The 9,671-nt window shown below is 41.3% G+C and overlaps 1 long non-coding RNA gene across 3 annotated transcripts; it reads right to left on the bottom strand.

Annotated features, from left to right (window-relative positions):
* Positions 1 to 380: 380 nt before the first annotated feature.
* On the bottom strand, positions 381 to 9,385 carry LOC102022149. Of its 3 annotated transcripts, none has more exons than XR_262574.1 (5): positions 9,293 to 9,385; positions 4,336 to 4,427; positions 3,605 to 3,758; positions 2,126 to 2,276; positions 381 to 776 (listed from the first exon to the last, which is right to left on the bottom strand). It is a non-coding gene; the product is annotated as an uncharacterized LOC102022149 (long non-coding RNA). The 3 variants fall into 3 exon arrangements; XR_262573.1 differs by having other exon boundaries at positions 381 to 734; XR_001235968.1 differs by lacking the exon at positions 381 to 776 and adding an exon at positions 1,739 to 1,873.
* Between the last annotated feature and the right edge of the window lie 286 nt (positions 9,386 to 9,671).

The following is a 9,671-nucleotide window of genomic DNA, read 5'->3' as shown; positions in this document are numbered from 1 at the left end:
CATCAAACAGTAACTCTGACTTACAAACATACAATATCTCATTACCTAGATGGTTCAGACCAACCCAATCGGGAAAAAAAAGAAATAACCTGATTACTTTCTAGGTCAAAGAATGCCAGAATTCAGAATTCTGAATAGCTTAATGTAGACTGTTTTACCTACACAAGTTGTTCTATTATATAGAGACAGAATCTTTCTAAAAACACAGTTAAAAGCCTTCCCTCCTAACATCCTACAGCTCCCTGTCATAGCAATGGCCACTGATGACACTAATTATCTTCTCAGTGTATTCAATACTTGCAAAATGCCCACATACACTGGGCCCTGTGCCAGTCAGGGTTTGAAGGAAAAAAAATATACCCATGCATAGTACAGGAAAAGATTTATTTCTGAAGTGACTACATACAAAGGCATGGAGTTAAAGGGATAAACAAGGAATTTTAAGGCATACAGGGGTGGGCATACAGGGTGGGCAGCAGAGAAAAGCCTAAGTCTCAAGAGTGGGCTGGGAGGACAATTGTTGGAACTCAGCGAGGACAGCTGGAACTCAGAAGGACAGGCCGCCACACAGAAGCTGTGCTTGGGGAGGGACAGCTCTTCTTCCAGATATAAGATACTGAAATAGTCAGGGAGGGGAAGTAAACCCTAACCTCTCTCCTGCCCTTGGATTGTCTTCAGAGCTTCCCATTGGCCAAAAGGAACCCACGGAGATGCAGTCCACTGAGGCCAGCATCCTGGGAAAAATTGGACAGAAAAAGGAGGACAATAAGAAGGGACTGGGGAAGGGATAACAGATGATAAGAAAGAGTTAATATGACTAAATTCCGGAGTTAGAAGGAACATAAAACATAGGAGGACATCATTTGTAACTGGTATATCAGAAGCCTAAAGATCTACAGCAAAATGATTTTTAAATGAAAGTTAAGTTCTAATCTTCAGATTACTGTGAACCCCAATTAAATTCTATAATATATTATTTCTTACTGGATTCTGCAATATCTGTATGAGCTAAACATTAAACTCATTTGCAGATGTTAGACAATGGATAACCAGAAGGTAAACCTATCTACAGACAATATGCAAGATGCTGATGATAATGACCAATAGCTTGTTTTTGAAAGAAAACTTGATGAAGCTATGAGATGTCATTAAAAAAATTTAAATGTTTCAAAATATATTACAGTAAAAGACATATTGCCATTAATCCCCCTCAAAATATCCTCCGTTGCTTTAAACACACTAATCCCACCAATGTTGCCACTTTCTGAAGCTGTTCTTTTTTTTTTTTTTTTTTTTTTTGAGACAGGATGAGGCCATGTGGAGTTCAGGACGGCCTTGAACTCATTATTCCCAGACTGGCCTCAAACTCACGGTAATCCTCCTGCCTTCACTTCCAAAATGCTGGGATTACGGGTGTGCGCCAGCACACCTAGCTTGGAAATCCTATTTTGTGAGTGACTTTAGTTGCACCATTGTGACTGCCTTGATATGCTGAATCAATTCAAAATATTTACCTTTCCAGCTAGGCGTGCTGGTGCATGCCTGTAATCCCAGCACTCTCTGCGAGGCTGAGGCAGGAGGATTGCCGAGAGGTCCAGGCCAGCCTGGGCTACAAAGTGAGCTCAAAGTGAGCCTGAACTGCATAGCAAGACCCTCTCAAAACGACAAAAAAAAAAAAAAAAGTTTACCTTTCCTGGTTATTCTGAATTTGGGGAAGAGCCAGAACTCACATGGTGTTAACTCCAGTGAATACAGTGGATGAGGACACACAGTAATGTTTTCACAAGCCTGCCTTTTGCTTGGATGGCATTCAGCTTCACTGTAGTTTTGTCACAACTCATAAAGACATCACGAAACAGGACTTGTACAACTGCTTCAGAAAGAGGCAAAAATGATGTGGTAAGTGTGCTCAAAACAACGGACTGTATTCTGAGAAGGATTAATGGCAGTATGTCTTTTACTGTAATAAATTTTTAGAGCTTTAAACACTGCTTATTTTGATCATACTTTGTACAACTGGCAAGTAATAGAAAATCTGTGCTGAAGTGCAGGGAAGAAGAAATTATCAAATGTAGGAACATTATATATAGTACTTGGGACACAGTCCTGAATAACTGATGCTTACCAAGCCAAAGGACTGCTGATATAAAAACAATTATTCATTCATGCCTTCTTCACAAGTTCCTAAAAAGCTGATTTCCTTCTCGCTGGCTTAACGCTTTCATCCCTTTTTGATCTTCTTTTCACCAACATCTTGATCCTTAGTTTTTGTGTCCCTTTAATAAAAATGATCTGAGGCATTAAACCACATTACTAAGATCCAGGAGAACAGGACAGCACACCAAAGGAAACAAATAGCACTACTGGGAGTGTTCTCTGTGGCGAGGTGTTGGTTTATGTACTAGAAGGTATGTTAACTCAATTTCTCATAACATCTGAATGAAGTAGTTACCACTATCATCCCCATTACCTGATGAGGAAACTGAGGCACAGAGAAGTTACATACCTACTAAGTCCTAGAGCTAGGATCTACCCAGGCAGCTCAGCTAATCACTCTGCTTTTGGCTGCTAAACTACAGTACATAGCTAGCCTCAAAGAGAAAATGTATTTTACTTATGTTGTAACAGCAGTCCTTTTCAAAACCACTGTTTATTTTATCACCTTATCTTCATTTTCTGAAACTTCCTCTAGTATGAAATCTAATTTAAGTATCTCACAGTTTAAGAATACATTGGATTGCCGGGTGTGGTGGCATACGCCTGTAATCCCAGCACTCGGGAGGCTGAGGCAGGAGGATTCTTGCGAGTTTGAGACCAGCCTGGGCTACAAAGTGAGCTCAAGGCCAGCCTGAACTGCAGAGCAAGACCCTGTCTCAAAAAGACAAAAAAAAAAAAAATTTGCTAAAGCTATCAAATAGAATCTATCTCCCCAACTCAACTACATGCTCCTGGGGGCAGAGATGTCACTCCCTTTGTGCATCACCAGCCTGTGCACAGATCTGCCTCACTAGCAGTGTTCAAGAGATGCTGGCTGAACCAAGGCAACACTTCTGTTCTATCCAGCCTCTGCTGAGCAGCAGCAGCCACTTTGGAAGGGAAAGGGCAGCTGCTCCCCCAGTCCCATGGCTGTAACCAGGACAAAGTCTGTGCTCTGCTGAGTAAAAGTCTGTTACTCTGCGATTTCTAGTCACTAGCTGTGTCCTTTGGGGCAGGAGAGAGCAGGCTGACTCTGGTCACTTCACAGTACTTCAGGTGTGTGAGGGAGGCTATCAGATTCTCCCCTCCATCTGCTCTGCTCAGGCTGAGCCTCCCCAGCTCCTTTGGCTGTTCTCATCGACCTGCTGTGCAGACATCTGACTGCTCTGTGCCTATGCTCTTCTCTTTGTTAAGATCCCTGTTTAAATGTGACACCCCAAGGGAGCTCCACATTGTATCCCAGGAGTCCTCTAAACAGCACATTACCTGTCTCACCCGTCACTGGCTCCGGACAGTATATTTCTGTCTCTGCAGAATTAATGCAGCACTGACATTTTCAGAACTTATCAGCCTGAGGCCTCAAAGGCCTCATAGCCTTGCACTGTCCAAGAATTTCTGGAATTCTTACCGTGTTTCAAGATGCATGTGAAGTGCTGGACATATAAAAATAAGACTTCCCGCTTTCAATGTTATTACAGAGGAGAGGCTTCCAATTCAAAATCTTCCATTCAGAACAGGTGTCTAGGATTTTATGCTGCTGGACCTAAAACTTTTAGATGTTTCTTTTTTTTTAGGTGGCACAAAAAGACAAAAAAAAGTCAGCTGGGTAGTGTACCACTAGGTGTGTACCACTGTGCCCAGCTTTACCTTTATCTTTTAGACTGTCTAACATTTCTACCCGTCAAGACCATTTTGGATCCTTGGTCTATCATCCATCCCATCAGAGTTCATTCTGAGATTTGTCATCTCAAAGTTTGATAAGCATGCCTTTTCTGATTTAATTCAAATGACTGATGAAAATGTTGAAGGTGGCAGGCCAAAACTGCAGTAATCTCAGTCTGCATCTGCCTGAAGTGCCATCGTTAATCACGATCTTGAGCACTGTGGGTGGCTGGGGGAAGAGGAGCAAGCACGAGAGTGCAGAGAGATGGAGCCGGGCTGGAGTGTAACGCCGTTATCAGACACTCATTCTCCCAGAAGCCTAAACCTAGCCCCACTTCCTGCATGAGAAGAAAATTGGAGTGTAAGTCTAATACTCCCATACCTTAAGTGTATAATAAATTTTGTTTGTTCTTTTTTCTGAAGATGGAGAAGGAGGAGAAGGAATAAGGAAATAATCCCCTATTGGGGAACAATAACCTCTTACAGCCCTTGCAAGGGTCCTGTAGCTCCATGTTCTCTTTGGGTGACTGCAGCCATCTTTCCAGATCTTCATCAAGCTGGGGTGAGCTCTGTTCATGGGTGAAGAGAAGCAGACAACAGTCATTTTCCCTTTCCCTGTGGGTGGCTGGAGGAAGAGGAGCAAGCATGAGAGTGTAGAGATGGAGTCGGGCTGGAGCGTAACGCCGTTATCAGACACTCAAGGAAGCATAATACTTTAGAGTGGGAAGAGACCTAAAATCAGTGTTTTCTTTACACAGCTGCAAAAAAGAGTTCAGTGGAATTGTGTTAAGAATCATAGTAGTCACTTAGAACTGATTTCAATGTACAACAAAATAGTCCTTAACGGTCAGATATGGTGGCACATGCCTGTCACTCTAGCAATCTGGGAAGCTGAGGCAGCAGCATCAACAGTGAGAGCCCAGGGCTGCTCAGCAGCATAAGCGCCTGCCTGGCAAGCCCAAGGTCCTGAGTTTGATTCCCTGTACCCACACACAAAAAAGTTAGAGCCCAGCCTAGACACCTTAGCAACTTATAAAGACTTTGTCTCAAAAGCTAAAATTGTCTGGGATGTAGCTCAATGCAAAGCACCTAGAAGGGCTGGGCGGGGTGGGAAAGAAAGGAAAAGCAAAGAAAAGGTTCTCTACTCCTTGATAATAAATAGGCCTGGCATCCATGAGATCACTCACTCTTAACATCTGATGCTGACTCTGTCACAATTTTAGGTCAGTAAGTCAATTTTTACCTGAGGTTAGAATATACATGCTTTCTACCTAGTTTTTAATTTTTTTACTTATCTTTTATTAGTACATGTTTGTGGTACATGTTTACATTCCTTGTGTGGAGTTGGTACATGTAAGTAACACATCTTATGAATTCCTATTTTCATCCCCTTCCCTCCCCTCTTATCCCTTCCATCTCTCTCTCTCTCCCTCCCCTTTTATCCCTTCCATCTCTCTCTCTCTCTCTCTCTCTCTCTCTCTCTCTCTCTCTCTCTCGGCAGGGTCCTGTAGTTCAGGCTAGCTTTGTAGCCCAGGCTGGCCTCAAACCCACAGCAATCCTCCTGCCTCAGCCTCCTGAATGCTGGGATTATAGGCATGTGCCACTATGCCTGGCTTCCCTTCCGTCTCTTGATCCTCTTCCCAGTTGAAAAAGGTTTAGCTCTCTGCTACCTATTTAGTATCTATCTTTTACTTATAATTTGAGGGGATTTTTTTGAGACTAGAAAATGAGAGTACTGTCTTTTAAGAAGGCCTGTAAAGTTCCTTTCATGTGACAAAATATCTTCCTCTCTAGCTTTGTGCCTAGGACCAAGCATTCACTCCATTCAGAGGTCTGAGCATCTGTGGAACCATCTACCTATGGCCAACACCAGTAGCTTTTTTGGAAAAGGAAATGACAGCAATTAGAGTAGCTCAATTTCGACCATGTGCAAAGAAATTTATATTTGTATAGTCAAAAGTAACTTGGCCTACTTAAGCAACTTTTTTTTTAGCCTTGAATAGTGGTATGAGTGTGATAGCACATGCCTATAATCCCAGCTGCACAGGAGACTGAAGCAAAAAGATCATGAGTCCAAGGCTAGCCTGGGCTACTTAGCAAGACTCTGTCTCAAATAAAAAAGGCTAGCCTGGGCTACTTAGCAAGACTCTGTCTCAAATAAAAGAGGCTAGCCTGGGCTACTTAGCAAGACTCTCAAATAAAAAAGGCTAGCCTGGGCTACTTAGCAAGACTCTGTCTCAAATAAAAAAGGCTAGACTTGTAGCTTAGTGCAAAAGCTTGTGTTCAGTCCCCAGTACCAGAGGATAAGGGAGAAAGGGAGCACAGATTTTTACTGAAGTAGGCTTAGGGTGATGGAAGGAGGGAATAGATTTAAATCACACATCAAATATAAAATATTTCTAAACATCTTGAAAAAGTATTTGTATCACCTTTTTGCCTCTTTGTTTTCTGTCTCCCCAAAAAGCCCTCCCCCTACTTTCTTCTCAGGTCCTAGGGCTCTAGTCCCCTCCTCTATTTTCTAGAATCTCCCATCCAGGTCTATCCATTTTTCTTCTTTATGGAGAATATTTAGCCTTTAAGGAATGTAACACATACTGGGTCTTCTACCCAAAAGTTACTCATAACACTCTTCTCCTTTGTCCTTCTCTTCTATAGCAGCTGCAAAGCTGAAGAAGTAAATTTCCAGTCCCCCTTGCACATGAGGGCAGCCATGCATCACTTTGGCCACTGATAAAAGTGAGTGTCTGCTGGGAGAGCTTCTGGGACAGATTTTTCTTCCCAGACAATGGGCAGATTCAGCTAACATATTCCCTTGTCCCACCCCCGTTTCTCAGCCTTGTGTGTGGACAGCAGTTGTCTTGCAAATCGGAGACAACAAGCCAGGGAAAAAAGACCAACATGTCACAAGGAACAAAGCAGAAAGATCAAAAAATTTAAGTCCTTCATGGTATGGTTGAGATGCTACCCCAGCTGAGCCCTGCCACCCCTGAATTGCTTGTGAAGTGAGACAAACTCATTTAGGAGTGACAGTGGGGTTTTTTATCATTCATAGCTGAAATCATTCTGCACAGCTTCTCAAAAGATCCACAAGATCAGGATCAGATGAGTGGTACAAGTGCAAAGTCAGATATGATCTTTCTTTAAAATTTTGATTATTATGTTTATCATGGACTCTTTGCATTCAATATGATTTTTTGAAATATCACAAGTTGAGTGTGGTGGTACATGCCTGTAATCTCAGCACTCAGAAGGCTGAGGCAGGAGGATAGTTACAAGTTCAGGGCCAGCCTGAGCTACACAATGAGACCCTTTCTCAAAACAAACAAACTAAAAAAAAAAAAAAATTTTAAATATTACCTATTTCTAAACCGGGAGTAGTGGCACACGCCTGTAATCCCAGCACTCAGGAGGCTGAGGCATGAGGGTTATTGTGAGTTCCAGATAAGCCTGGGCTACAAAGTGAGCTCAAGGCCAGCCTGAACTGCATAGGGAGACCCTGTCTCAGAAAGAAAGAAAGAAAAAAAATATTACCTATCATTACCACTGAGATTTTGAGGGCCCCCTTCAATTTTGCGCCTAAGCATGTCTCACTCACCTCACCCTATCAGTGGTCCTGAATCACAGTTTAGATGAGATGAAATCAAAAGGCAAAGGAGATAAGTTAAAGTGGATTACGTTACAAAATAGGTAAAAGGAGAGCACCAAATCAGGACCAAAATCAAGTGTTTTTTTTGTTTTTGTTCTTTTAGGTTTTTGAGACAGGGTCTGCTGTACAATCCAGGCTGGTCTTGAATTTAGGATCCTCCTGCCTTAGCCTCCTGAATGTTTGCCACCACACCTAGCTCAGAATCAGGTATCTTCAGGGAAGTCTGTACATTTAGGCTAAATTGTCTAGACGATTGTCCCTATGTTCTCTCATCAGCTAGAGAGCCCTAAAATTTTTCTTCCAAGCCCTTTAAATAAAATGTTGTGAAAGACACTGAAACCTGTGTTTACCTTACAAAATGAAGTTTTAAAAAGACTCAACAGGGGCTGGGGATATAGCTCAGTGGCACAAGCACCTGCCTGGCAAGCACAAGGTCCTGAGTTCAATCCCTGGTACCGAGGGGGGGAAAAGAAAAGACTCAACAAGAAAACAATACCCCTATTTAAAAACAGGCAAAGAACTCAAATAGATATTTCTCCAAAATAGATATACTAAATGGCCAAAAAGCTTCTGAAAAGATGATCAACATAACAAATCATTAGAGAAATGAAAATCAAAACCACAGTGAAGTGTCATCTCATGCGCATTACAATACCTATTATCACAGAGAGAGAACAGCAGTGTTGGCAAGGGTGTGGAGAAACTGGAACCCTTGTACACTATAGGTAGGAGTGTAAAAAGGTGTAGCTGCTACGGAAAATAGTATGGTAATTCCTCAAAAAATTAAAAACAGAATTACCATATAATCCAGAAATATCATTTCTGGGTATATACTCAAAAAAATTGAAAGTGAAGCCTCAAAGGGATATTTTACACTCTTATTCATAGCAGAATTATTTTCCATAGCCCCACAACAGATGCCTGTATAAATCCAGCATGATATACAGAATAGATAGCAGAATATTATTCAGCTTTAAGATGGAAGGCAATTGTGACACATGGTATACAATATGGATGAAACTTGAGGGTATTAGGTTAAAAAAATAAGCCAGCCACAGAAAGACAAAATACAACTTTGCTTACATGAAGTTTCAAGGGTAGTAAAACTCATTTAAAAAGAAAAAGCAGATTAGTTACTGGGGAGAAGGGGAAATAGGAAATTATTTAATGGATATAGAGTTTCAGTTTTACAAAATGAAAATGTTCTGGAGCTGACTGTGCAACAGTTATAAGCACAAATGATACTTATGATGAGGTCACACCCCAATAAACCCACTCGAAATACTGTAAGCTCGAAGTACACTTAATATTTAATACACCTAACCTACCCACAGCATAGCTTAGCACCACAGTACACTGTAGAGCATCAGATGTTTCCCATCCTGATTCTCTGGCTGACTGGGAACTATGGCTCATTGCCACTAGCAAACAGTGAGAGTATCAAACCACGTACTGCCAGCCCAGGACAAATCAAAATTCAAACTTCTGAGTATGGTTTCAACTGAATACGTATTGTGTGCACTATCATAAAGCCAAAAAACCATCAGGGAATGTGTATCTACTTTACACCAAAGAACTATACACTTAAAAATGGTTAAAATGATTAATTTAATGCTATATGTATTTTATCACAATTATGTATTTTTTAAAAATCTGAGGAATAAGGGCTATTAGGACAATACAGAAAAATGATTGTATTTCCTTTCTCATTTGTCAATATTAGAATAAAAACTAAAATAAACTAATGCAATTTTTAAAATCTTTCAAAAGTCCAGCCTTTTCTGTTACCTCTTTGTGTCCTCTCCTAGATCTTGAGTTTCTCTGACCCAAAGCAAACTGCTATCTCCTTTATTATTGTCCTTTTCTTGTTATTCTTAATGCTTTTTATCTAAAAACAGAAGAAATAATTAACTTTTAAAACAAAAATATATAAAAGCCCACCATAAAATGGAGTAGACAAAAATTAAGGCCATCAGTGGTCCCAAGTATGCAATGCACCAGTTCCCCTCTTCCCATGAGAGCAGGGGGCCAGGTGGCAGTCCACAGGACACCTGTATCACAGCAGCTGCTTCTGGGGTCTTGGGAGCTCTTTGGTGCCAGGTGAAACTGCAGGAAACCTAGCCTTTGCCAAGGTTCAGAGAGAAAGAAAAAGCAGAGGATAGAAAGG

This window comes from Chinchilla lanigera, unplaced genomic scaffold (genome assembly GCF_000276665.1).
Source record: "Chinchilla lanigera isolate Chin_1 unplaced genomic scaffold, ChiLan1.0 scaffold00050, whole genome shotgun sequence".
Taxonomy (NCBI): Eukaryota; Metazoa; Chordata; class Mammalia; order Rodentia; family Chinchillidae; genus Chinchilla; species Chinchilla lanigera.
Note: the sequence above shows the minus strand (reverse complement) of the source record. Positions and strands in the feature narration are given on the sequence as shown.